Below are 25,870 nucleotides of genomic sequence, written 5' to 3' on the forward strand. Positions count from 1 at the left end.
GGCATTTTTTGTCTGTGCCTGATCAATAAAGTAGAAGGTATTTGGGAATCCTGGCTAATCGGCTCACGTATGGTACTATCAGCAGTCAGTTAGAATACGTTGTGGTTGCTTAATTTTACATAAGTACAGTATAGAATAATCACAAATATTTTGTGTTCTTTAGATTTTTGGGAATATTAGGTTGTTTTTCCGTTTTCTCTTTTTAGCACATACATACGGGACAAAAATAAAAATCGCCTAAAATGTAAGTGGATTGATTCCCTTGCATTTGTGTAAGAACAGACATTTTAAAAAGGGGAATAACAGCGCCACCTACTGTTGATTTAGAGTCAGTTCTATTTTGCAAGACTACAAGTTCATTCTACATATTAAACACGTACAACAAAACCTGAGAAAGTAAAAAATATGAAATAAGACAGGAAACAGTCATGTGTCAGATACGCAGACAGCTCAAAGCTAAAACACCATCAGTTAGGTTCAGGAGTTCAGCTTCTATGTGCTGTCAAATCAAATGCATTTTATTACAGGGTACATGGGTACATTTGCTGAGGGTTTAGTACATTTCATAAAGAAGATAATGAGAAAACAAATGGAAAACATACCATATATATGTCCAGTTCAAATGGTTAAAGTAAAGTTTCCAGCTTTGTACTGTAGAAAACAATTGGTCTATACAGCTCTGGCAAAAATTAAGAGACCACTGCAAAACGTTCAGTTTGTCTGAGTAAAATGTAAATTGTTCTTTGATTCTATAAACTTCCAAAAACATGTCTCCGAATTTCCAAGCAATACATTTTGTATTTTTTTTTTTCTGAAAAGGAGAACTGGTCAAAATTAAAACAAACAAACAGTGCTTTCAGACCTCAAATTATGCAAAGAAAACAAGTTCATAATCATTTAGAAACAACAATACTAATGTTGTAACTCAGGAAGAGTTCAGAAATCAATATTTTGTGGAATAACCATGATTGTTAATCACAGCTTCCATGCGTCTTGGCATGCTTTCCACCAGTCTTTCACACTGATTCTGGCACAAAAATGTAAGCAGTTCTTCTTTGTTTGATGGCTTGTGACTATCCATCATCCTCGTGATTACATTCCAGAGGTTTTCAATGGGGTTCAGGTCTGGAGATTGGGCTGCCCATGACAGGGTTTTGATGTGGTGGTCTCTTAATTTTTGCCAGAGCTGTATATATATATATATAGTGTGGTGTATCAGAATATATGTCCTTCAATAATTAAAATAACATGCGAAAAATACCATTCAACAAATAAACAAATTCTTTACTATTGTGCAAAGCCAGAACTTTTAGTTCATCCCACTGGAAAGACTGAACAGTTCTCATTGCCATCATAGGCTTCATTCAGAAAATCAGCGCATCCATTAACCCCTTTAACCCCCAAAGTGGTTTGCACGTTAATGACCAGGCCAATTTTTACAATTCTGACCACTGTCACTTAATGTGTTTATAACTCTGGAACACTTCAATGGATCCTGGTGATTCTGAGATTGTTTTTTCGTGACATATTGTATTTCATGATAGTGGTAACATTTCTTTGATATGACTTGTGTTTATTTGTGAAAAAGAAACAGAAATTTGGTGAAAATTTGGTAAAACTTAGCAATTTCCAAACTCTGAGTTTTCATACCCTTAAATCACAGAAATATGCCACAAAAGATAGTTAATAAATAACGAACAAACTGGGCACTACAACGTACTGGTCACTACAACGGTGGGATTCTGCTCTTCCAGCACTTAGGGGCTCTATATATGGAGACCTCAAACTATTCTAGCAAAATCTGCATTCCAGGAGGCAAATAGCGCTCAGTCTCTCCCGAGTCTCGCTGTAGGGCTAAGCAGTACTGTACAGCCACATATGGGGTATTTCCATGCTCACCAGAGATTGTGCAGCAAATTTTTGTGCCATTTTTACCCGTTTCCCAGTATGAAATGTCAAAAAATTTCTTCACTGCCCAATGGTATAAAATTCTGTGACACATTAGTGGTGTCAATATGATCACTAAACCCCAAAATGAATTAATTGAAAGGTGTAGGTTGTAAAGTTGGGAAACGTTCTGGAACCTCAAGGGCTCTCCCAGTGGGTCATGGCACTCACAAATCAGAACAGTAAAATCTGCATTATAATATGGCACTCTTTCCCTTCGGAGCTTTGCACTGTGCATGAAAAGTATTTCCTGATTACATGTAGGGTATTGGCACAATCAGGAGAAATGTTTACAAACAAACTGAGGTCCATTTTTTCCTATTAGCCCTTACAAAAATTAAAAACTTGGTCCTAAACATTTTAGTGGCACGAATGTGATTATTCTTTCTTTTAGTCCATGAGCCGGGCCAGATATCGGTACCACCCGGAGTGACTAATTTTCTTTGGTATTTTTAGGTAGATGCATGTCTGTAGTTTATTTTTTGATATGATAGCCCTTACATATACGTAGCTTATTAACCCCTTCAGCCCTAGGCCTATTTGTACCCAAGTGCCTAAGCCAATCTGACCTGTGCCACTTCATGGGCTAATAACTTTGGAACGCTTTCACCTATCCAAGCCATTCTGAGATTGTTTTCTCGTGACATATTGTACTTCACGTCAGTGCTAAATGGGAGTCAATATATTTTACCTTTCTATATAAAAAAATGCTAAATATTCGGAAATTTTGGAAAAATCGGCAATTTTTTAACTTTGAAATTCTCTGCTTTTTACAAAAATACTGATACCCCCCATAATAGTTATTAATTTACACTCCCCACATGTTTACTTCATATTGGCATCATTTTGAAAATGAAACCTTATTGTTTTACGACGTAATAGGGCTTATAGTTTTATGCGCAATTTTTCACATTTACAGCAAAACCCACTTTTCAAAGGACCAAGTCACTTCTGAAGTCACTTTAAGGGGCTTACATAACAGAAACCACCCATAAATTACCCCATTTTGCAAACTACACCCCTCAAGCTGTTCAAAACTCATTTTTAAAAACTGTTAACCCTTTAGGTGTTCCACAGGAATTTTAGCATGAGCCAAGAACCAAATATGACGATATCGGTACCACCCGGAGTGACTAGATGTAGTATTTGTAACAAAATTTAATCCAAGTTATGTAAATACACACTGAACATGTCATGTGCATATATATATATATATATATATATATATATATATATATATATATATGTTACTCCATAATATCTTCAACATCGGACTCTGAATCTGACTGTTGTTCTACTGGCTCGTCTTCAGTACCCTTGTTCTGGCATGTCTGTAATCTGCACATGTCTGTGCACTTCAGGCCATTGCTGAGGCAAGTACACTGAGGAAGTTCACATGACCGCACACACTTGCAGGACAGTAGCTGTATAATAGCTTCTGGTGCTGGTGCCCCTTGCATCCACTTGACAACAAGCTTTCCGTCGTTATCTATCATCCAACCGCAGTCTGTTGGGTTTGCAACCCATGGCTGGCTCTGCAGACTTCTCCTCCAGATCGCAGCCTGGTAGTTTGCACGCAGTGCATGCATGAAAAGGCAGTCCTGGCAAGGAGGGAGTTGACTTGACTCTACCACTCCACGTCTGGCACAGAACAGCTGATAACGGAGCCTGTTTACCTCAGTTGTTTGGGTAGTTGGCAGGTACATGTGGCAGGTGATTTCCTGTAACTTCTCAAAAAGTTCGGTAGACACTTCCCATGAACGACCAACTTCCTGAAAGGCATCCTGGTATGTCTTGTTCATCTTCAACTGCTTGAGTGTCGTCATCTTCCCACGGCCAGCGAATGCACTGACGGTGTCACAGCCTGTAAATGCATGCATACCAATCAATGAATCACATACGCTGCCTCCCAATGTTCGGCTCAGAGTGGTGATATCCAGGAATCTTGTCCGGTTCTGTGTACCGCATTTCTGGAACAGGTGGGATGGGATTTTGTGGCACATGCCCAGACACAGGACCATGACATCAGTATCCTCCGAAGTGATGATGACCGACTTGTAACCAGATTCTGCTGCATGAAGAGCATGGAGAAGGAGGCGTGTGTCTGCTTCTTCTTGATTTGACTTAAGGTCAGCAGCCTCTTCCCACTGTTCTTTGGTGATCTTAAAGCAGAGCTGCTCACATGTGACATACAGCTCCTTCTCCTCAAGCTTCTCCCTGTGGTGTTTCGCCTTCCATTCTTCTACCAGAAACTTTATGAGACTTGCCTTGTTGGAGGAACTACTTAGAAGCTTTTTCCACTGCTGGATGTTGTGCCCATGTTGAATGTTCTTGAAATGGATCCCTGTGCCTTCATATCTGTTGACTCTTTCTGTATCTTTGATGGATGTCTCCTTGTAGACGTCAAAGACAATATCAATGCGCTTGCTCTTAGCACCCTCATGGATAGCGCGACTCATTGCTGTGCCTGCTAGCTGGCCAAATGTTGCATTGTTTCCCTTCAGTTTCTGAACCAGGCTCATCCCATCAATGATGGTTGCAGAGGGCTCGGGGATCACTTCTGCAGGACGAGCATTCCTCTCCAACTCCCTTGCGAGGGCAGCCTTGTTGGTCTTGCGGATAGACCCATCACCATTGGCAAGTGCCCATGGCAATGGACCCAGGGGATGAGTCAAGACATCACTCATTTGTAGCTTTCTGTTCTCAGCTACAAGTATCATCTGGCCAAATAGGTTTCTGTCAGCCTTCAAAATTACCTCCTTGCCAAGACCTTGTCTGCGTGTCTTCATTTGGATGTTAGAGAACGTTTTAAGTTTGTTCTTCGTCATCTTGTCATGAAACAATGTAGTTGGCTTATCGGTACCCAAACGCTCATCCTTGAATGTTTGATATGCATCCTCTCCTATACTGTATGCCCCTTGAAGGTCTTTGGCTACATCTGGTGGTGCTACAGTCGCTGTTGACAAACTGATAAGTTCACCATTATGCTCTTTGTTGAAGGGGTTCACCCAACCTGTCTCCAGCAGTTGAACGAAAGATTGGACATCGGCTTCATCTCTTCTAATCCTAGACACCTGTAGGTCTGAATGGCTGAAGTCAGTATATTGTTGGCCTACCAGGGCCCTCAGCTGCCTCAAGTACATACTGCGGTACTCTGATGTCAGGTAGAACCTGGAAACAGCTCCAACTTTGAGGCTGAAGCCTTTTGTGCCCCCTGGTGTCTGGGTGTCTTTGTTGATTGTCTCTTCAATGGTCTGGTCCACAGGAATTCGTCCAAAAGGATTCTTGCTACCGATCTGGACCGAAAAGCCACCTTGCATGAAGTATTCATGGACCTCTGGGTGTTCTATGGGCAGCCGAGACATTGTGGCATAGTAATAGGTTAGGTATCGGGCATAGTTGACCTTGTCATAGGCAAAACACCATGGTATCATCTGTCGGATTGCTCCTAGGTGAAGCATCCAGTTGCCTTCTCTTGAAGCTCGAACCAGGGCCAGCATGGTCTCGACCATGTCCAAGTATGACATCCAGAATGCTGAGAGTTGTTCATTTCTGAGGGTCTCAAGATAAACTTGAAAGAGCTTCAGGGTAAGTGTGCAAGATTCATTATCCAAGAGCTTTTCGAAGGATCCCTGCGACACACTGATGCGAAAGTTTGTGATGTTCTTCAGTGTTTCATCCAGATGGTGAAGGTCCCTTGCATGGTTTTCTTCTAGCCATGGAAGGAAGTTTTTCCATGCAAGCCTCATAAGTGCTTCATAGACCAGCTTGTGTAGTCTCACTGCTCTGTTGTACCTCCGGCCGTCCATCACTCCAGACACTGATCCTTCAGCGATTACACCGGATTCAACACACAGATCTCTAAGGCCTGCATCCTGAAATCTGTTCCCTATGATAGAGAGGAGATTACAGATTGTGTGGAAGACACCCATTCTAATTATAATGTTCTTGAACTTCTCCTGTTTCCAGATAACCTCGGCAGCTTTGGCATAGAGTGCAAAGTGGTCACTATACCCCCTAAAAGATTCCTTGGGGGTGTAGTTTCCAAAATAGGGTCACTTTTTGGGGTTTCCACTGTGGGGGTACCTCAGGCAGCCTTCAAATGTGACATGGCCCCCTAGATTTCTTCCAGTGAATCCGCCACCCAAAAACCACATAGCGCTCCTTCCGTGTTGAGCTGTGCTGTGTGCCCATACTTTAGTTTACGAGTACATGTGGGGTGTTTCTATAAACTGCAGAATTAGGGTAACCAAGTTTGGGTTTGCCGTTAACCCTTGCTAGGTTGCAGGTAAAATTGGATTACAATGTAATATCTGGAAAAAAAATGAAATTTTGAAATTTCGCCTTCATTCTGCTAAAATTCCTGTGGAACACCTAAAGGGTTAACAGTTTTTAAAAATGAGTTTTGAACAGCTTGAGGGGTGTAGTTTGCAAAATGGGGTAATTTATGGGTGGTTTCTGTTATGTAAGCCCCTTAAAGTGACTTCAGAAGTGACTTGGTCCTTTGAAAAGTGGGTTTTGCTGTAAATGTGAAAAATTGCGCATAAAACTATAAGCCCTATTACGTCGTAAAACAATAAGGTTTCATTTTCAAAATGATGCCAATATGAAGTAAACATGTGGGGAGTGTAAATTAATAACTATTATGGGGGGTATCAGTATTTTTGTAAAAAGCAGAGAATTTCAAAGTTAAAAAATTGCCGATTTTTCCAAAATTTCCGAATATTTAGCATTTTTTTATATAGAAAGGTAAAATATATTGACTCCCATTTAGCACTGACGTGAAGTACAATATGTCACGAGAAAACAATCTCAGAATGGCTTGGATAGGTGAAAGCGTTCCAAAGTTATTAGCCCATGAAGTGGCACAGGTCAGATTGGCTTAGGCACTTGGGTACAAATAGGCCTAGGGCTGAAGGGGTTAATAAGCTACGTATATGTAAGGGCTATCATATCAAAAAATAAACTACAGACATGCATCTACCTAAAAATACCAAAGAGAATTAGTCACTCCGCTTGGTACCGATATCGTCAAATTTGGTTCTTGGCTCATGGACTATTTACTGTCCAATGGTATAAAATTCTGTGAGGCATATGTGGCGTCAATATTATCACTGCACCCCTAGATGAATTCATTGGGGGATGTAGTTTGTAAAATAACATCACTTTTGGGGGGGTTTCTGCTATTCTGGCACCTCAGGGGCACTGCCAATGTGATGTAGGGAGGAGAGCCAAGCTAACAGTCTCTCCTGCGTGTCTGGGCCGGAACCGTCAGGGCTGTCACCGGTGTTTCAGGGGGAAGAGATTGCTGACAGGAGCAGTTCAGGACACCTGACTGATGGGACGGGTCCGACATAAATAGTAGTTTGAGTGGGAAGACACTTGGCGGGGAACGAGCTTGTGAGTAGTGAGACGGTTTACTCCCTCTCCATGGACCCACGCCCGCTAGCTGTGCTTATACCCTCAGCTAGCCAGACTGCCGACACATACTACAATCACCCAAAGAGACTTCTGTGCCGGGTAGTGACCAGGATAGAGTACGTACCATTGCTCTGCTCACCATCGGGGAGGCACTACTTAAAGGGACTCTGTCACCTGAATTTGGCGGGCTCTGTTTACGGTCCGATGGGCGGTGTTTTCTGTTCTTTCATGCACCCCTTCCTTTCCCGCTGTCCGCAATATTGTCTTGCGAAATACTTCCGGGACATAGTGCACCGGCGCATGCGCATTAATGCTTTTCGGCTTTGCCCGCAGTTGGACAAAGCATACTGCGCGTGCGCAAGGCAAGTTTGCATTGCGCACGCGTGTACTATGGAGGAAACCAAATCAAATTCAAGACAATATTGCGGCCAGCAGGAAAGGAAGGGGTGCATGAAAGAACAGAAAACACCGCCCATCGGACCGTAAACAGAGCCCGCCAAATTCGAGTGACAGAGTCCCTTTAATCCCATCCTTGTGGTGCCTGCTAAGGACTGGCTCGTGCCTGTGGCTGTGTCCGCCGGACTGTGTGCTTCTACTGCAGCCTTGCCTACTGAACTTTCTGCTTCTTCTTCTGTATCGCTGACCATCACCTCTACTTCACCGTGGGCACGGATGAGGAGATCACGTGCCAAATAACCCGGAGGATTCATCGTCACAAGGAGAAAGTGCATCCCTCATCTGCGGGACCGGATCAGAGGAATCTTCCAGACACCTTCCTCCAGCGCACAGAGACTGATAAGTAAACCTGTTATATTCTATTGCATTTGTCTTTCCCCATCCTCCAATCACATCCTTTACCCCCCTGCTTGTACCATTACCATTTCTATATATAAAGAACCTGTTAACTCTTGCTCTGCCTCCTGTGTGTCACTGCATCCTACACACCTGCCAGCATCCTACACCGACATGGCACCCTCAAACCATTCCAGCAAAATCTGAAATTCAAGATGGCGCTTCTTCCCTTCTGAGCGTTGCACTGTGTCTCAAAAGTAGTTTTCAACCACGTATGGGATATCGGTGTTCCCAGGAAAAATTGCACAACAAATGTTGGGGTCCTGTGACTGCAGACTTGTAAATCCTCATGTAACAGGCACTGCACTCTGCAACGATTCTCCACTGTCAGCGCCAGGAACAGCACTCATGTGACCGCAAGTTTGTGATTTGCATCCTCCTGGCCAGAATCTGACTAAACTGCTTATGGTGTGCTCCATGAAAGTGAACCGAGCGAGGCCGGAAACAGTCAAGTCAAATTCTGCCTGGGAGTATGCAAATTCCATAATCATGGTCATGTGAGAATTTTTGCAGTGTACATGGTGTGTGAATTCACAAGTCTGCAGTCAAGCAGACTGACTGCAGATTTGGTGTTTTAGACCGAACAAGCCCTTTAAGCTGAAAAACAAGATGCAATTCTAAATAAATCTCCGGTTGTGGAAAAGACAGCATTATAGCAAATAAATCTATATTCACCACTACAATACCTTGTCACTCCACAGTTGCTGTGGCCAGAAGTGATAATCTGTCATGATGCTTCAGTAACCTGACCACGAAGACTGTTAATTGGCGTATGGTGGCTAGAACATGGCTGGGGCATCATCACTTCTGGTGGAACGATGTTACATTCATAAAACACTTGAAAACTTCACTAAAGAATTGTGATGAGTGCAAGTGCTCGTTACTCGAGTTTGCCTAGGTTGTTCTGCTATGGAACAAGTATCGTGTGTGCTTGAGTGATGTTTGCTTCCCTGTGCCAACATGTTTTGCGGATGTTAGACAGCCACAAAACATGTGAGGATTGTCTGTATTTTTTTGTAGTGTCTAACAGATGCAAAACATGAGGGTGTGGGGGCGCAAACACTTCACTCAAGTACCCTCTGTGTCAGGACTCTGAACATTTTTTACCTTTTGTGCATTACTGCCCTTTTCCAACATAGCGTCTTTGGTCTCATGTGCACTTGTCTTCCTGCTATAAAACTCAACCCCAGCCTTCAGTCTGTGCTAGATTATTCTGCTTTGCATCCAGCTCCTGATTACTCCCTGGCCTTGCACCTGCACCTGCTCCTGTGAACCTGTGTTGGAGATCCTGCCACTCTGCTCTGAGTTACTGCTGCATACACTAGTGTTCAGTAATCCTTCTTCATCTGCTGCTCGTGTTACTTCCATCTGCATTTGCTGGACATGTAAGCTGTGCCTGTGCTGCTCTGCAATAACCTGAGACTATTAACCAGGCCTCCCTGGTTGAGCTAAGATATGATTTGAACTGCCTTATAAGCTTATCTATCTGTAAGACACAAAAGAGCACAGTGAGGTCAAAAATACTCTGTTGTAAAAAAATCACAGTAATCAGCAAGTGCTAGTCAAAAGATGTAAAGAAAACAGGGTATTTAGTTGATACGTTTTTTTTGCAAAAAAATGTATACTAAGCTGCTCCACCAAATCGTCAAGGTATACCCTTATAGAGCAGTCCTAACTAATGTATAGAATCCCTATCTGATGTATTTAAAACCTGATCATCTGTATAATACCTGTATAAGCAGGGTTCAGAGAAGGACTATCCATGTGGACATGCAGGATGGAGCAGTTAAATGCAAATGACCCACAGAGGAGTGGTGGACTCCCCAGTCTTGTAGAAACAAGAGAACAATTATAGAACCAGAAACACATGGGCCACTTGCACATTGAACAAGTCTGTAGGAACCTGTTCACACCACCAGAAAACTTGAAGACACAAAAGAGCACAGTGAGGTCAAAAATACTCTGTTGTAAAAAAAATCACAGTAATCAGCAAGTGCTAGTCAAAAGATGTAAAGAAAACAGGGTATTTAGTTGATACGTTTTTTTGCAAAAAAATGTATACTAAGCTGCTCCACCAAATCGTCAAGGTATACCCTTATAGAGCAGTCCTAACTAATGTATAGAATCCCTATCTGATGTATTTAAAACCTGATCATCTGTATAATACCTGTATAAGCAGGGTTCAGAGAAGGACTATCCATGTGGACATGCAGGATGGAGCAGTTAAATGCAAATGACCCACAGAGGAGTGGTGGACTCCCCAGTCTTGTAGAAACAAGAGAACAATTATAGAACCAGAAACACATGGGCCCTTGCACATGTGGCCCATGTGTTTCTGGTTCTATAATTGTTCTCTTGTTTCTACAAGACTGGGGACTCCACCACTCCTCTGTGGGTCATTTGCATTTAACTGCTCCATCCTGCATGTCCACATGGATAGTCCTTCTCTGAACCCTGCTTATACAGGTATTATACAGATGATCAGGTTTTAAATACATCAGATAGGGATTCTATACATTAGTTAGGACTGCTCTATAAGGGTATACCTTGACGATTTGGTGGAGCAGCTTAGTATACATTTTTTTGCAAAAAAACGTATCAACTAAATACCCTGTTTTCTTTACATCTTTTGACTAGCACTTGCTGATTACTGTGATTTTTTTTACAACAGAGTATTTTTGACCTCACTGTGCTCTTTTGTGTCTTCAAGTTTTCTGGTGGTGTGAACAGGTTCCTACAGACTTGTTCAATGTGCAAGTGGCCCATGTGTTTCTGGTTCTATAATTGTTCTCTTGTTTCTACAAGACTGGGGAGTCCACCACTCCTCTGTGGGTCATTTGCATTTAACTGCTCCATCCTGCATGTCCACATGGATAGTCCTTCTCTGAACCCTGCTTATACAGGTATTATACAGATGATCAGGTTTTAAATACATCAGATAGGGATTCTATACATTAGTTAGGACTGCTCTATAAGGGTATACCTTGACGATTTGGTGGAGCAGCTTAGTATACATTTTTTTGCAAAAAAGCGTATCAACTAAATACCCTGTTTTCTTTACATCTTTTGACTAGCACTTGCTGATTACGGTGATTTTTTTTTACAACAGAGTATTTTTGACCTCACTGTGCTCTTTTGTGTCTTCAAGTTTTCTGGTGGTGTGAACAGGTTCCTACAGACTTGTTCAATGTGCAAGTGGCCCATGTGTTTCTGGTTCTATAGCTTATCTATCTGTGTCTGGACTAAGTCAAGGATCTATTTGTGTCAAGTTTCCTCAAGAATAACTGTGCTTCATAGACTTTCTGTTTGTTTGCATCTACCTCTGAAGTTTCCTATTGACTGCTAAGCTGCGTTTATTATTTGCACCAAGTGTTGTGGACTTGAGTTTCTCTCTGCACCTGTTTGAATCACCGTGTGATAATATAAACTTTACCACTTATAAAACTGTGTCCTGTTGTCTTGTTCCACGCAAAGAGTCTACTGAATTATCCCCTATAATTATTACACTGTGATACTCAAGTAGTCAAGAATTGAACACTCTCTCTTCCAGCCCCTACTGAGGCCACTTCAGCAAGAAAGCTGGAGGGATGGGGCATTAAACTTATGAAGCATTTTGCTATGCAAACATTTATTGGCTTTGGCAGTTTTATTTTTTAAGTCTGGCAACCTCTTTAAAGGGAGCCTGTCAGCACGATTGTGCTCAGTAACCTACAGTGTCAGGTTGGCGCCGTTATACTGATTAAAGTGATACTTGGGTGATGAAATCCATCTTGTGGTTGTTGTTTGATCTTTATTTGTAGTTTTTAGTTAATTATATGCTCGTGCTTCGGGGCGGGATCTTCATGTGGTGCTCTGCTTAGCTATTCATAATGAAGACTGCTGATAGGTCACTGATCCCTGACACTGTCTGTAGGTTACTGTGCACAATCCTGCTGACAGGTTCTCTTTAAAGTACAATCTTTAAAATAATGGCATTATATTGTGCTGAACATCTCAAAAGTGGATTTGATACAAGCTGCATATATTATTACACAGATCTCTTAGACCTAATGAGGCTAGAGTGCTTTCTTTTGTCTGATTGGCTGTACAATCCTTTATGAAAGTTTTACGGCCTGATATTAATGTAAGCATTTTAATGTCAAGATTATACAACCAGCCTGACCTGTTTTTTTCAAAGTAAATACACTAGTTGCATCAAGGTTAAGATCTGTTTAATAACGTATGGAGATTGCGTTATGAAATTTGGGGACAGATCTATTTTACGATAATCCCTTTTCCCCGTAACTACAGAGAAAAACATAAGTTCTTTTTACCTTTAAAGAATTGTACTGTATTACATGTAGACTTTGTTTTAACAGTTTGGGGACTTTGGAATAAATTAACACATTTCCGTAGCATTATGGGATCAATTTACAATGATTTCCCTTTGCAATGGTGGCTCTGGGACAAATTAATATCCTACCGTGATTAAAACTGCAGCTCATATAAATGACTTCAAAATATCTAAGCCTTTGATAGTCGCAGCAGCCCAAATCACGGGGCCTTCAGAGACATCTGGTCTAGCCAAGTGAATGTCAATGTGCACTAAACAGCTAAATTCTACATACGCTGACGCAACTAGTCCCGACAAAAGGGAAATGTATTCATCAGTCAACGAGGAGCAGCTACACATTTACTTATGATGTCCCCCTTCGAATACATGCAATTTACCACTATGCAATACTGTACACATTTTCTTTTTTCCGGTACTAGTTGCATCGGCGCACGTAGAATTTGAGATTGATGTTGTGGTCACAGTGTCAGGAATAGGGCAGTAAATCCGCCCTGCGATCTGCTCTTCTCCTATGTGACCGGTGCATGTGAGCAAGGTCTTTCCAGCTGTTAAAGGGATGGCACGTTTCTTTCATTTTTTTTTCCTTCGCATCAGAGAAATGTTTTTCCAATATATCAATGAAGACAGTTAGCTACAAGCAAAGCAATATTTTCAAGTCAGTGCTGATGTATTGTATTGATTTTTGCGGAATGTGCTGGCAACCTTAACTCTACTGTCATGATGAATGCCGAGCCTCTAGCAGAAGAGGACCTCTATTGTACACATTTTCCTGTGTTTCTCTGTTTTGGGACACTCTTTTTATCAGCCTCTGTCTGTTAATAGTTTATTCCTTTTATTTAGCGGATACCGGTGGTCTTGAGTTCCAAAAATACATTAACGTTGCCTGGAAACTTAGTGTTTAAAAGCGGGAGCTCTTCATATTCCCTGGTGAATCCTGAGTCTTGTTTGAAGTGCACTTTTGATAAAAATCAAAAAGCTCTCAAATTATTTCTGTATAACCTGCAGATATAGAAGTGTTTTCTCTCAAAAGCCTTTAAAGTTTTTTTTTCCTACTCTAGTGACATTGGAAATGCAGTTTCATCCTTAGCCATATGTATGCAGTCAAAACAACCAACCTATTTTCTGTTTTTACCAATTTTATCCTTATTGTATACATAATTCAATTCTTTTTAAACCTATTCTACAGTGGTTGCAATAAATATATACAGTGAAACATCTCCAAAGGAAACTTTCTATGAGATGTTCAACCTTCATTCAGACCAGATATTCAAGTTCCATCATGTAGAATGGACGCTGCCGATCTTTGAGAACATCAGTCATCTTTAAGACCACTTTTTGAGCAGTCATCTTTTTTCGTTTTTTAAAAATTCAAAAAAATTGGAGTCATAAAGTCTGTCAAAGTATGTACAAAAATTATTTTTATTTGTACAAAGACATGATGGAAATCACAAAATATCCTATAAAATAAATCATTATAAAGCTATTGCAGGTACACTAAAGTGAAAGACACAAGAAAAAAGTCAGGAAAACATCACTGATTGCCAATAGGTGACCGGTAGGATCAAGTTCCTAAAGTAATCAGGCCTTACTCTGCACTATAATATGCCTATAAGTTTCACGTAGGCTTCTTCGGGGGGCCGTTATATACTGTATGGAGTATTATATGAGGCACTGGGGCCCATTATACTGTATGGAGCAATATATGGGGCCCATTATTCTGTAAAGAAATGATATTGGGCACATTCTGTATGGAGCATTATATTGTGCATATTCTGCATGGAGTATTATATGAGGCATTGGGGCCCATTATTCTGTATGGAGCATTATATGGGGTCCATTATTCTAAATAGAGCATTATATGGGGCCCATTATTATGAACAGAGCATTATATGGGGGCCATTATTCTGAATAGAGCATTAAATGGGGCCCATTATTCTGCATGGAGCATTATATGGGGTCCATTATTCTGCATGGAACATTATATGGCCCCATTATTCTGTATATAGTATTATATGAGGCCGATCATTATGTATGGAGCATTATATGGGGCCCATTCTGTATGGAGCATTATATGGGGCCCACTATATTGTATGGAGTATTATATGAGGCATTAAAGCTCATTATACTGTATCGAACACTATATGGGCTCATTATACTGTATGGAGCATTATATGGGCCTCATTATCCCCTTACCGACCTCCACCGTACTATTACAGCGGAGGGTATGTACCCCCGCTTTGATGCGGGCTGCGGCGGTGAACCAACATCAAAGCCGGGACATGTCAGCTGTTTTGAACAGCTGACATGTGCCCGCAATAGCGGTGGGTGAAATCGCGATTCACCTGCCACTATTAACTAGTTAAATGCCGCTGTCAAATGCTGACAGCAGCATTTAACCAGTGCTTCCGGCCATTGGGCCGGAAATGAGCGCATCGCCGACCCCCGTCACATGATCGGGGGTCAGTGATGCATCAGCATAGCACCAGAGGTCTCCTTGAGACCTCTATGGTTGCTGATGCTGTCTTGCTATGAGCGCCACCCTGTGGTCGGTGCTCATAGCAAGCCTGTAATTCAGCTACATAGGAGCGAACTGATGATCGCTGCTATGTAGCAGAGCTGATCAGGCTATGCCATCTTCTAGCGTTCCATGGAGGCTATTGAAGCATGGCAAAAGTAAAAAAAAAACCTTTAAAAAATATGAAAAAAATTAAAAAAATATAAGTTTAAATCACCCCCCTTTCGCTCCATTCAAAATAAAACAATTAAAAAAAAATCGAACCTACACATATTTGGTATCGCCGCGTTCAGAATCGCCCGATTTATCAATAAAAAAAAGCATTAACCTGATCGCTAAACAGCGTAGCGAGAAAAAAATTCGAAACGCCAGAATTACAGTTTTTTTGGTCGCTGCGGCATTGCATTAAAATGCAATAACGGGCAGTCAAAAGAACGTATCTGTACCAAAATGGTACCACTAAAAATGTCAGCTCGGCACGCAAAAAATAAGCCCTCATCTGACCCCAGATCACGAAAATTGGAGATGATACGGGTATTGGAGAATTGCGCTTTTTTTTTTTTTTTTAGCAAAGTTTGCACTTTTTTTTACCACTTAGATAAAACGTAACCTAGATATGTTTGGTGTCTATGAACTCGTAATGACCCGGAGAATCAAAATGGCAGGTCACTTTTAGCATTTAGTTAACCTAGCAAAAAAGCCAAACAAAAAACAAGTGTGGGATTGCACTTTTTTTTGCAATTTCACCGCACTTAGAATTTGTTTCCCGTTTTCTAGTACATGACATGCTAAAACCAATGATGTCGTTCAAAAGTACAACTTGTCCTGCAAAAAACAAGCCCTCACATGGCCATATTGACGAAAAAATAAATTAAGTTATGGCTCTGGGAAGGAGGGGAGCGGGGTTATGCTGTATGGAGCATTCTATGGTGCCCATTATTCTGTATGGAGCATTATATGGGGTCCATTATTCTGTATGGAGCCTATTATTTTGTATGGAGCACTATACTGTATGGGGCCCATTACACTGAATGGAGCACTTTATGGGGCCCATTATACTGAATGGAGCAATATATGGGGTACACTATACTGTATGGACGACTGTCGTGCCCATAATACTGTATTGAGCACTATGTGCTGCCCATAATACTGTATGGAGCATTATATGGGGCCCATTATACTGTATGGAGCACTTTATAGGAGGAAACTAACTTTTGTAAAGGGTACACTGAGTACTGCTGAGGACAGTTTCTACTGGTAGAGTACAATTATCAATATCCTGTCTACTTCTAATGCTACAGGTACTGAAACCTTGAAACCCGTGGACCCTCGATCACCTGAATCCCCTCTGATGTATGGTATTGTAGAAATTACAATACCTATATTTCTCTGCCATATCTGTGCATCATGAATTGTGGCATGTGTTAAAGGAGCCCATTGAGTCTTTCACGCAAGGACCACGAAATTTGAAACCGGCACTGTGTCTGTTTATACAGTACATGTGTGTTTATGCATGTGTGTATGCATGTGTGTGTATGTATGTATTTATGCATGTGTGTATGAATGTGTATGTATGCATTTGTGTGTATGTACAGTATGTGTTTATGCATGTGTATGTATGTATGTATATGTGTGCGTGTGTGTGTATCAATTTGTATATGAGTGTGGGCATATTTGTATGTATATACACTGTGTTCCAAATTATTATGCACATAGAGTTTAGGAGTGATAAGGTTGGAATTTTTTTGTTTGTCATTTAAACTCATTGATGGTGATGTGTGTCAGGGCTCTTTATATCACTGAAAGCAATTGCAGATACCTGTGCAAATTAGTTTGGCAGGTGTGTCCAAATAAAGGCAAGACTACTTAAGAAGGCTGTTCCACATTATTAAGCAGCCTACATTTTTTGCCAAAATGGGAAAGAAAAAGGATGTGTCGGCTGCTGAGAAGCAACAAATTGTGGAGTATTTAGGTCAAGGCATGACTACAATCAACATTGCCAAGACACTTCATCGTGATCATCGCACAATCAAGAAGTATGTAGCTGATTCCCAGCACACACGTGTGCGTGCTGATAAGGAAAAATTGAGGACTCTTTCCAACAGGCAATTGCGTAAGGTTAAAAGAGCAGCTGCAAAAATGCCTTGTCATAGCAGCAGACAAGTTTTTGAAGCCGCTGGTGCCTCCAACGTCCCCAGAACAACAAGATGCAGGGTCCTTCAGAGGTTTGCAGCTGTGCGTAAGCCATCCTGTCGACCACCTCTATCCACTGCAACAAGCAGAAACGGCTCCAGTGGGCCAAACGATACATGAAGACTGACTTCCAAACTGTTTTGTTCACCGATGAGTGCCGTGCAACGCTCGATGGTCCAGATGGATGGAGTGGAGGATGGACACCCCATGAAAACACAGCTAAGGCGCCAACAAGGAGGAGGTGGAGTAATGTTTTGGGCTGGAATCATGGGGAGAGAGATTGTCGGCCCCTTTATGATCCCTGAAGGGGTAAAGATGAACTCCATAATCTATGTGGAGTTTCTAAAACAACACTTCCTGCCATGGTTCAAGAGGAAGAACCGTGCTTTCCGCAGCAAGATCATTTTCATGCATCATAATGCACCGTCTCATGCTGCAAAAAACACATCTGCATCTCTGGCTGCTATGGGCATGAAAGAGGACAAACTTATGGTGTGGCCACCATCTTCCCCTGACCTCAACCCCATTGAGAACCTCTGGAGCATCATCAAAAGGAGTGTCTATGATGGCGGGAGGCAGTTCACATCTAAGCAACAGCTGTGGGAGGGTATTCTGTCCACATGCAAAACAATTGAAGCAGAAACCATCCAAAAACTGACAAATTCAATGGACGAGAGAGTTCATAAGCTTATTTTGAACAAGGGGTCCTATGTGCAAATGTAACATCACCTAGAATAAAGTATTCACTTGAAAACTGTTTGATTTCATTTTGTAATAAGCTGATAATGCTTATAACTTCACAATTGACCATTTTTTTGATCAAAATAAAAAAAAAAGGTTGAAAACTCTGCTGTGCATAATAATTTGGAACATGCATTTTGAGTGTTTATTTTTTCAAAAGATTCTGTTTTCATAGGCAGTTTGTTCCAAAACATTGCAATTATACTAGAATAGTAGATGACTGGAAAATAACAATGACTGCAATTCAGATAGGTAATTTAGAGAAAATATGAAGAAATATTATTTGCATAATAATTTGGAACACAGTGTATGTATGTGTGTGTTTGTGTATGTATGTGTGGGGGAAGGCCAGGGCAGTAGTCATGGCTGAGGTTAGAGGCCTTTGCACACCCTGGCCTCCCGTCACATGCAAAGAACGTACTTCTATGAGGGTGCTTGCCTCTGTTATCCGTACTCTATAGGTCTCTTCTGAGCTGCTGCAGACCCTTTTCATACGACTGCACACAAATTAAGACACAGTCTTGCTTTAACTTCAAACACAAAACTTTACTTGCATCTGTTTTCAGCACATCCTTCCCAGTTACATCTACAGCATCGGATTCCAAACAGTCCACATCCTCCCCTTTCCCTGCTTCTCCTATTACAGCCTTCAGTACGTTCCCAGTTCGTACCGCCTCTCGCGGTAACGCAGTGTCCTCCCTGTACACACTCACTGCGCTTGGGATTCCCTCAGTATTTCACCCCGGATCAGAAGGCATCAGCCCATGTGATAAGTTGCCACACTATGGAGCCACCTGCGTCCCCGTACTGTCCTGGCCCTGCTTCGTTCCAACACTGCTGTAAGCCTGCTGCTCAGCTATACTTCTGGCCCAGTGGGCCCTGGATGGATGGGTCCTGGACCTTAACCTTGTGGAGTTACTGGGTAGCTTGGGCTCTGGCCCCCATCCAAGCTGCCTGGTCACCCTGGCCCATACTGACTAACTAGGAAACTGTTCCTACCTTACCTCAGCTAGCTCCTCCTATGGTTAACTATTTACACCACTTATTATAATACAGTGTCATGGGCCCCATCTTGTGGGCCGAAAAGGGTACTACATTTTCCCTATGCTCATTATTATATGTAAACAAAACATAGACAAAAACATAACATTTACATGAAAGGGGGAGGTATCACACGGTCCTGGTATACCCCTTACATATGTTTGTGTGAACATATTTGCTTTTGGTTCATGTATAATACTATAAATGTAAAGAATAGGAAAATCAACCAGGCTCTTTAACCCCTTTCCGACGTGGTCCGCAATAATACGTGCATGTACCCTGGTACTTACTGATGCGGGAGGGATTATTGCATACACGTGATTGCATACAGGCTGTGCGCGCGCAGTCAATGCTGAGTGTCAGCTGATTTCGACAGCTGACACCCGGCACTAATTGACAGGAGCGGTCCCGCACCGCTCCCGACACTTTAACCTCCTAAATGCTGTGATCGAACTTGATAGCAGCATTCTGGGAGCAGGCAGAGGGAACGTAGCCCCTCTGCCCTTGGATCAAAGACCCCGCGGGGTCATCACATGGTCCCGATCGTTACCATGGTGACCCGATGTCATCATGACAACATCCGGGTCACCAGGACTAGGAAAGTTGCTAGATCATTCTGCTGCATCCTCATGCTACACAAGCGATCAGCCTGCAAAAAATGATAGTTCCATAGTGGGACCAAGTAAAAAAAAAAAAGTAAACAAATTTTGTTTCATATATTTATACAAATATTTTACAAAAAATAATAAAAAAAAATTAAGAGTGTACCCATATATAAATATTTGTGTGAAAAAAAAAATCTAAACAATAAAAGTACACATATTTGGTATTGCCACATCCGGAAGGACCCGACCTATAAAGCTGTCCTGCTAATTACACCTTTAGTAAAAAACAAATAAAATAATTAAAAAACAAGGAAAAAACAATGCTTTATCATCATACCGCCGAACAAAAAGTGGAATAAAATGCAACAAAAAAAAAGAAGATATAAATAAACATGGTACCACTAAAAACATTATCTTGTCCCGCAAAAAACAAGTCATGATACATTGGCGGAAAAATAAAAAAGTTATAGCTCTCAGAATATAGAGACTCAAAAATAATTATTCTTTTCAATCTAATAGAAAAGACCAAAACTTCTTAAAAACATTTAAAACCAGAAGAAATCCCCAATAGATGGATTCTGCCCCATGGACCCACAATGTTATAACAGTTGTGTATCACAATGCCATGACAAATATAAATCTTTTGGATATACAATGGACAAAGGCAAATAGCCAACAATGATACACTTATTTGTTTTGGCACCTGCTAGGGAAGGTTGTTCACAGGTACAATAACTAGTAGAACAAATTATATAAAAAGCCCATTGTTATGGGTTCATAAGTAACCACATCCCTGTATCCTGTACTAAGATTACCAGGCAACTACAGCTCAAATGTGTATTCACCAAATTCCCCCTGGTGGAGAAGCTGTATTTGACCATCAAAGAGTATTGTTTGATAAGATGAATATCACATATCCTCTAATGCACCAACCATCATAATGCCAGTCATACAAAAAAATACTAATAAATAATATACACTCACCGGCCACTTTATTAGGTACACCTGTCCAACTTCTTGTTAACACTTAATTTCTAATCAGCCAATCACATGGCGGCAACTCAGTGCATTTAGGCATGTAGACATGGTCAAGACAATCTCCTGCAGTTCAAACCGAGCATCAGTATGGGGAAGAAAGGTGATTTGAGTGCCTTTGAACGTGGCATGGTTGTTGGTGCCAGAAGGGCTGGTCTGAGTATTTCAGAAACTGCTGATCTACTGGGATTTTCACGCACAACCATCTCTAGGGTTTACAGAGAATGGTCCGAAAAAGAAAAAAAATCCAGTGAGCGGCAGTTCTGTGGGCGGAAATGCCTTGTTGATGCCAGAGGTCAGAGGAGAATGGGCAGACTGGTTCGAGCTGATAGAAAGGCAACAGTGACTCAAATCGCCACCCGTTACAACCAAGGTAGGCCTAAGAGCATCTCTGAACGCACAGTGCGTCGAACTTTGAGGCAGATGGGCTACAGCAGCAGAAGACCACACCGGGTACCACTCCTTTCAGCTAAGAACAGGAAACTGAGGCTACAATTTGTACAAGCTCATCGAAATTGGACAGTAGAAGATTGGAAAAACGTTGCTTGGTCTGATGAGTCTCGATTTCTGCTGCGACATTCGGATGGTAGGGTCAGAATTTGGCGTAAACAACATGAAAGCATGGATCCATCCTGCCTTGTATGGAGCATCTTTGGGATGTGCAGCCGACAAATCTGCGGCAACTGTGTGATGCCATCATGTCAATATGGACCAAAATCTCTGAGGAATGCTTCCAGCACCTTGTTGAATCTATGCCACGAAGAATTGAGGCAGTTCTAAAGGCAAAAGGGGGTCCAACCCGTTACTAGCATGGTGTACCTAATAAAGTGGCCGGTGAGTGTATATCCATATATCACAAGAGGGGAGAAGATACAAATTAATCCCACCCTTGCAAAGAATATAAACGCATGTGCTGCAGATACTACCCATTGAACACGACCAGCCAGGACGCAGATGGATGGGAGAGGAATTCCCATAGCGGCAAAAAAAAACCTCAGTCTTCCCTCACAGTGAGGTGGGTGCAAATGAGCCATCTTGGACTTTATTGGCAATTGTTTTGTGCTCATTCAGCTCGTTGCACCCACCTCACTGTGAGGGAAGACTGAGGGATTTTTTTGTATGACTGGCATTATGATGGTTGGTGCATTAGAAGATATGTGATATTCATCTTATCAAACAATACTCTTTGATGGTCAAATATAGCTTCTCCACCAGGGGGAATTTGGTGCAGACAAGGGGGTGCAGCCTCTTAAAGTGACAGCGTGTTCCTTACTGTCCATAACAGCACCACCCTCTTACATGCCTCCCTTCTTAATGATGGTCGTCCTCGGCCATCACAGCATCAGGGTCAAAGTGTAATGGAGGAACGTGCAATGCGGAAACAGCACCTATAGAGGAGGCAACAAAGGTGTAAAAACAGACAGAGCACACTGTTCTACATATCGGACTGGTGGAACCCCTGCATTAGACCTCTGGGATCTCCGAAGCTCTTGGCTGTCAGGCAAGGCTTGACTATCTTCCAGAGGAACACTTGTTGCAGGAGACATTGTGAGCTCTTGTCTGGTCTCATCCTCGCATGGCAGTATTGGTACATCCATGGGATTACCGTCTCTGTGCGGCTGAGGACCCCCTACTGTGTCAGGGATGGTCCACCACTCATCACCGATTTGGCCATCAGGCATGACAGACTCAGGAAGTGGAGTGGCGCCTTCAGGCGACAATGGCATAGAACAGACCTCAGACCGGCAAGGCCGCAGCATATTTCTGTGAAGTACTTTAGGGGCGGATGCCCCATTCTCAATCTGTACCTTGTAGACAGGGCCGTTAGCATACACTCGCTCGATAACCTTGTACGGCTGTACTTCCCATCTCTCACTTAGTTTTCCCTTAGGGCATTTCTCTCTGACTAATACTCGGTCTCCAGGTTGGAGCGGTAACTCTTGAGTCGGTTTGCGGCCCGTATGTTCTTTTTCTTGCAGTTGCTGACCCGCCAACCACCGTATCGTTTGCAATCATTGTCGATGCTCTTTCACCCATGAGGTGACAGTTCGCTCCATCAGCTCCTCTGGCTGTTCCAAATTCAGCTCAATGATCTCTCGTCCAGCTCTTCCAAACAACAGTAGATAGGGGGTATAACCCGTGGTGGAGTGGACCCGATTGTTGTAGGTCCAGACCAATTCTGGCAGATAGTCTGGCCAACACGCCTTCTTATCCTCCTCCAACGTTCTCAGCATTTGAAGTAAGGTTCTGTTGAAGCGTTCACAAGCTCCATTGCCTTGAGGATGGTAAGGGGTGGTCCGGGACCGCTCGATGCCATACATGCGATACAAGTCACCTTGCCTTGGAAACATGCGCCTTGGTCGGAGTGGATGCACTTTGGGCAGCCATACACCCGGATGAAGTCTTGACAGATGGCTAGCGCCAACGATTCCGCAGTCTGGTCTCTAGTCGGAGTGACTACTGCGAACTTAGAGAAATGATCGGTCATCACCAAACAGTATTGCAGCCCCCGGGCCGAGTGTCCCACGAGGAGATAGTCGATCATCAAGACTTCTAGCGGTTCCTTAGTTTGTATGGTCTGGATGGGTGCCCTCTGTTCAGTACTCTTAATGAGGTCACATACTCCACATTGCCGGCAAAGCTCTTCCACCACAAACTCCAACCGGGGGCAATACACATACCGCTGTAACCATTGGTAGGTTTTTGTGGGGCCGAAGTGCGCTCCGAATTCGTGGGCTTCTTTAGCTACTTCTTGAGCCATTCTTCCTGGGATGACCACTTACCACCTTACTTCCATATCTTTTGGCTGTTGCCTCTTACGATATAGTACTGACTCTCGCACTTCCAGTCTATCCCACTGGTGCAACACACTCCTCATTTCAGAGTCCAGATTATCTCTCTTGTTTGCCAGGCTTCCGCTTTTGCATTACCCACCATTTCATCTGTCTCAGCCCTTCGTCTTCATCCTGAACGTGTCCCCATTCCTCATTGGTTCTCCCCAGGGACCGGGGTAATGCGCAGGCCTCCCTTCTTGACTGGGCCACAACCATTGGGGGCTTAAACTTATTAAAGTCTGGGGTTTCCTCCTCTTCGAGTTGCTCATCAAGATCCCCCACTGGAGTCTCCACAGGCACTCTTGACAGCCCATCAGCAGTTGCGTTTTCGGTAGCAGAGCGATAACGGATGGTAAAGTCGAACTTGGCTAGGTGAGCCATCCACTGTTGTTCTAAGGCCCCCAATTTAGCATTCTCAAGGTGGGCCAGGGGATTATTGTCTGTTCGAACTTGAATCTTGGTACCTGTCAGGAAGCCTGCAAACTTTTCTGTCATGGCCCACACCAGGGCCAGGAGCTCTAACCGGAAGGAGCTGTAATTGTGAGGGTTTCTTTCGCTGTCTCGCTGGGACCTGCTGGCATACCCGATGACTCTCTCATGTCCATCCTGTATCTGAGAAAGTACTGCACCGAGTCCATGAAGGCTACCATCTGTGTACAACAGGAATGGTTGTGGTCCCCCTCAGCAACTCATTGAGAGGACCTGCCACCTTCGCAAAGTCTTTAACAAACCGGCGGTAGTACCCAACGAGTCCCAGGAAGGCCTGGAGTTCTCTCACTGTTCGAGGGACTGGCCACTTCTGGATAGCAGCCACTTTTTCTGGCGAGTGTAGAACTCCATCTTGTGACACTATGTGGCCTAGGTACTCGATCTATCTCTTGAAGAGGTGGCACTTTTTTGGCTTTACCTTCAGGTTATGGGCCCGCAGTCTTCCGAGTACCTGTCCAAGCCAGGCAAGGTGTTCTTCGAATGAGGCTGAAAACACAATGATGTCATCCAGATAGATCAGGGTAGCCTCAAAATTTAAATCTCCCAAACTTTTCCATCAGCCGTTGAAAGGTACCTGGAGCATTGGAGAGCCCGAAGGGCATCCGGTTAAACTCGAACAGCCCCATAGGGAGGATGAAGGCAGTTTTCTCTCTGTCTTTCTCTGCCACGGCTACTTGCCAGTATCCGCTTGCTAGGTCCAGGGTGGAGAAGTACTTGGCTTTCCCCAATGCTGTCAAGGATTCCTCGATGCGGGGCAACGGATATGAGTCTCGAACAGTGCAGGCATTGAGTTTCCTGTAATCTACACAGAACCGGATGGTCCCATCCTTTTTCTTGATGAGCACCACCGGGGCTGCCCAAGGGCTCTGACTTCTCTGCACCACTCCTGAATCCAGCATCTGCCTCAGTAATGTTTTTACCTCTTGATTCATCTTGGGCGGGATCTGCCGGTATCGTTCTCGAATTGGACGAGCTTCCCCAGTCGGTATCTCATGCGTGATGGCTTCAGTACAGCCGAAATCTTCCTCATGACGGGCGAATGCGGCCTGATTTTCCCACAGCATAGTTTCTATTGCTTGCACATGCTCAGGGCCCAGAACCTTCACATCCACTTCCATTTGATCAAGGATGACCTGTCCACTCCACTCCGGGGATGGCGTCTCTTCGTCCCCCGCAGCAACTGCTAGGGTCCACCCCACGCCTTCTCTCGATGATAAAGACATCTCCTACTATCTCACCACCACCCTTACGTAGGTACACCAGGGCCAGATCCGTCCCCCGTGGCAAGGTGACCTCCCCGGGGCCCACATTCAAAGCCCTTATGGGGACATGTCCTCGCTGGACCACAGCTATCGTACGAGCTATCATGACTTCTTGGTCCACTCCTCTGCCTACCACAGGCTGAACAACCACTTCCAACCCATCAAGGTTGCGGTGAGTCCCCACTGGAAGGTATACTATAGTTTCTCGCTCGGGAGGTAGGATTACAGGTTCTTTACTAGGAGGAAGGATGACCCCTACCGTCTGATAAGATGGCACACTCTTCTGCGTCCCACAGACGCGGATCAGTCGTTGAAGGGCTTCTTGAGTAGGCTTATGTGTAGTAGCCTTCTTCCAATATCCAGGTCCCCGTTTGGTTAACATAATCTGATCGAGTTCACGTAGGATATTCATTCCCAGTACTACAGGCACATCTTCCTTGATAGGCTCAGGGACTAGCAGGATCCCTTTTCTCCCAACTTCTTGCCCACAGATTTGAATATTCATCTACACGACCCCTGTGACTGGGATTGGTTGTTGGTTGGTAGCAAACAACTGGATCAATGTCTCTTTTTATGGCTTGGCCAGGTCCTGGAAATGCTGC

This window comes from Ranitomeya variabilis, chromosome 5 (genome assembly GCF_051348905.1).
Source record: "Ranitomeya variabilis isolate aRanVar5 chromosome 5, aRanVar5.hap1, whole genome shotgun sequence".
Classification (NCBI taxonomy): Eukaryota; Metazoa; Chordata; class Amphibia; order Anura; family Dendrobatidae; genus Ranitomeya; species Ranitomeya variabilis.